Below are 3,928 nucleotides of genomic sequence, written 5' to 3'. Positions count from 1 at the left end.
GAGCGGACGCACACCTTTGAGGACTCCAGGTGGTATCACGTGTGTCAGCACTATCAACGGAGACGTCCAGTTGAGCAGTGGTGTGTTTGATTGTGATCTGTCGATCACCTCGAGTGAGAGTGTCCGCACGTCCCACTATGTTAGGAGTCGGAAATGTGTGAGGCACACGGTAGATTGGACAGGTTTGCGCGACCATGTAGAAATGACAACAGATACCTCGCCCAACAACTTATCATGCTGATGTTCAATGCCAGCCCCCTGAAGACATTCTGCAAGCGCCTGTGAATATCTGCAATGCTCTGGTTTTCAGCCAAAAGACACTGAATAACAATTCTCAGCTTAAAACGCACATCCGTTACAGAAGCCATTTTGAAGGCTACGTAAAGCCACGCCACCTATCGGAACTACATGGAACTTGTAATGGTTATTTATTTGCGCGACTATTACGGCACTCCAACACCAGTTCTCGATACCAGTAATACATATAACAGACATATTTTTGTGACAATATTCATATCTGGTTTTTTTAATGTGTAGGTACTCCGATGTATCGATATATTACAGTGATATGGTTCTTGTGTGTATTCATTTCTGTGAGACTGTCATAATCTTTGACTTACTTGTAACCGTTTTGGCGCGAATGCGCACAGAGCAGTCTTTGTTTCACTTTGCAGAAGTTGTTATTTCGCTTTGTAAAAGAACAGTCAAGCCTTGTGTTTGGATAAAGTGGAAATTAAATATATGAAGATTGATACATAACGGTTTTCTTGATGATGTGACAATTAAGAACAAGTATATGCGAATTTGCAATAAGTTTAACAAATATGTGGATCGTGAACACCAAGTCAAAATTATTTCTACCATACCATTGTTCTGATCTGGGACTTTTTGATCATTAAGAATTTCCTGAAAAACGCATTTGTTAGGTCTTCAAATATTGCTAAAGTACAGATCTGGACCTTCTAGCAGTAAAAGTGGAGTCACCCTAGAATCGACAAGATGAGCCATAACAACTTCGACGAAATCTACGTGGGAATCCATTCAAGATAAGTGCCAAAAATTAATGACTTTTTTACAGTGACTTCATTATTTTCATTCTGACGATACCATCCACAGTCAATAACTTTGTTGTTGCCCAATAAAGCGAACATATGCTGCGTGAGCAACATTATTCATCTGATTTCTAACCTACTTTGCAAGTGGTGGTATTGTTAGAAACTGTAGCGGCTGAAGTGGGAATATTCCATGGTGTCCCACAGCAAATCGCACATTATTTCAACCGAAATTGGCCGAGAGCAAAATGTATTGCATTACTTATTGATCGCCCGTCATAATTATGATTCGATTATCATCTAATGAAGCAACTTTGCAAATACCACTAACGTCACAAAAAGAGGAAGTGTGTAAAATTACCATCCTAAACCGGTAGAAGATGAAGGGTGATTAACAAATTGTAAAAGCAATGCACTAGCAGATGGGAACGCGCACTGCTCCTAAGTGAGTAAAAAAATTGTTTAGCCTGGATATCTGTTCAAGATGAAGTAAAAGAGGACAGCGCTCTTAATTACCAACTTCTTTAAAACACGTCGGTGACACTGACAGCTGTAAATCATATGTTCTACGTCACAGGTAGCCCGGAAGCCCACGTTACTAGATAAATTTGCTTATTTTGTTTGCATAGCTACATGACAGCAATGTCAATAAATTGTCTTTTTTATTGTTTTTATTGTTGCACAGTTCATTGTTCACTGCATTCGAATTTATATGCTGAAACTTTTCTTCTGCAAATACGAAAAAAATTAGAAAATTTACTAACGTGTAAGTGGCAGTCAACCAAAAAATCTTATTGCCATACACGCAGCATTCCGTATTTTGTAAAACAGCACAGTGACTTTGAAAGATGCATCATCAGATGACTGCTAGGAGGACAATCGCTACACAACTGGAAAGACACACACACACACTCACACATATATGCGTGCAAACATTCACAGGTTGAACAGAGGGAAGGCAATTTGTACCTCAAAATTTGGTAATGAAGTGAGTCTAAGTACTTATGGAACGAAATAAGAATTTCTGCCTACTACAGTGTTCTTTCTTAAATGGGACATGAATGCAATGGCCTGAGTTAAGCTATTATAAATTTTATTTAAAAAATAAACAATAAGGAAAATGAATGTTTTTACCAAGAGGAACCATAGAGAATAATACAGCAACGTATTATGTACATCAGAAAAAACGTCCAATATCGACCTAAAATTAGTTGTACTGCATAGGCTTCAGAAATAAAAAAAAGTCTACTTTAGGTTCTTTTCCTCTTCTTTTTTTTTATTTGTCATACACCACACACTTCGGTTTCAAAGCAACAACCCTGTTCTCATTATCAATACTAAAAATGAGAAAATTATTCATTTGTACTTAAAGTCACTCTCTTTGGCATGGAAAATTGCCAATTGTTCAGGAACACACATTATCAATACCTCGCCATCAATCATAAAAGTTTTGATTAAAATACAACAAAATTTAAAGGTTATAGTGCTGGTCAACGTCTTATATTATACTGACGAGTTTTTTTAGCAGAACCAAATATTGTATGTGTTGTTAACTATGTTACACAATGCATATGCTATGTAATGCTTGACCTTGGCACAAGCTGAATGCTGTATTGCGATTTGTTAAAGAGCCAGAGTAAAGTGACTTGTTTTTATGACGTTTACTTACAACAACCCTGTAATTACATTATGTATTTGAGTACATATAAATTACAGTTGAATGTTTTCCGAAGAACTGTGTCATTTCTTTTTTATTTCTCCACATATCACCTCACATAGGATCAGAGAAAAGAATAGTAGCAGATTAGATCTTTTGGCAACACATATTTTTGTTGCGTGTCCCAAAACCGTGAGCATGTCCTCACTATGGAACAGAAGCAGTAACTAACGAGCCCTGTAAAAAAGAAATGAAAAGGATGCTAACTTTGTATTGTTTCCACCGCTTTGAGAAAAGAAAATGAATTATTGACATCGAAACAGATCTGCGATTTTGTTAAGGATTATGTGCTATGTATTTAATATACGTCTAATGGCTTTCTTCTAAAGAACATTTTTGCTGCTGCTTCTCTGTTTGGACTGTTTACATGTCGAAGGAGAATAATGATTGTTTGAGTGGGGGGTGCAGCGTAGTGTGAATGCAATGGTGTCCACATATATAGGGTTTCAGAGATGACGAGGTAAATGGAAGGATTAGAAAATCAAACTTTGTACTGAATTTGTGCATATTCAAAGACATATTATTTCCATTTTCTGTGACAGACTGTGTACTTACAATGAGGGTGGGTAGTTTATTTGTATGTAATCAGCAAACGACCAATAATGATAATTTAAATAATAATCATTATTATTGTGGTATCACCCAGAGATTGCAGTGCCACACCAAATGCAGCAACACGGATCGATGGCACAGACATTAGTGAGGGCTCAGTGCAGTCTGCGACAGCTATTGGGGGACACTCCAGAAGACACGCCCTCCCTCTCAGTATGCCATCTCCCTCGCACTGTGTTCAACACAGTGTCGAGCATGCAAGAGCTCAGGCAAGTCACACACCTCAGCTATGGCAATCACCAACATCGTGTAGGACAGTGTCAGTTATAAGTCTGATGAAATACATTTCCGCAAATGGTGCATTTTGTACTGTAAGAGAACCGTTTGTTAATCTGTGCATCTTTCATACGTAGTGACAGTTGTAAATTATCAAGCAATCCTGTACAAACAGCGGTCTCGAACTCAAATAAATCTTTTACTCATTTGTGTAACATGTTCTCTAGCTCCTTAAGTCTTCTCCCAGAGGAAGCAAAAAAATCCATAGCGATGGCCAGACGCAAGTAGTTTTGTCTAGACACAACAATAATGATACTGACGAACAAGACAC

Source organism: Schistocerca americana, chromosome 7 (genome assembly GCF_021461395.2).
Source record: "Schistocerca americana isolate TAMUIC-IGC-003095 chromosome 7, iqSchAmer2.1, whole genome shotgun sequence".
Lineage (NCBI taxonomy): Eukaryota > Metazoa > Arthropoda > Insecta > Orthoptera > Acrididae > Schistocerca > Schistocerca americana.
The sequence above is the reverse complement of the archived record's forward strand: the minus strand, read 5'-3'. Positions refer to the sequence as shown.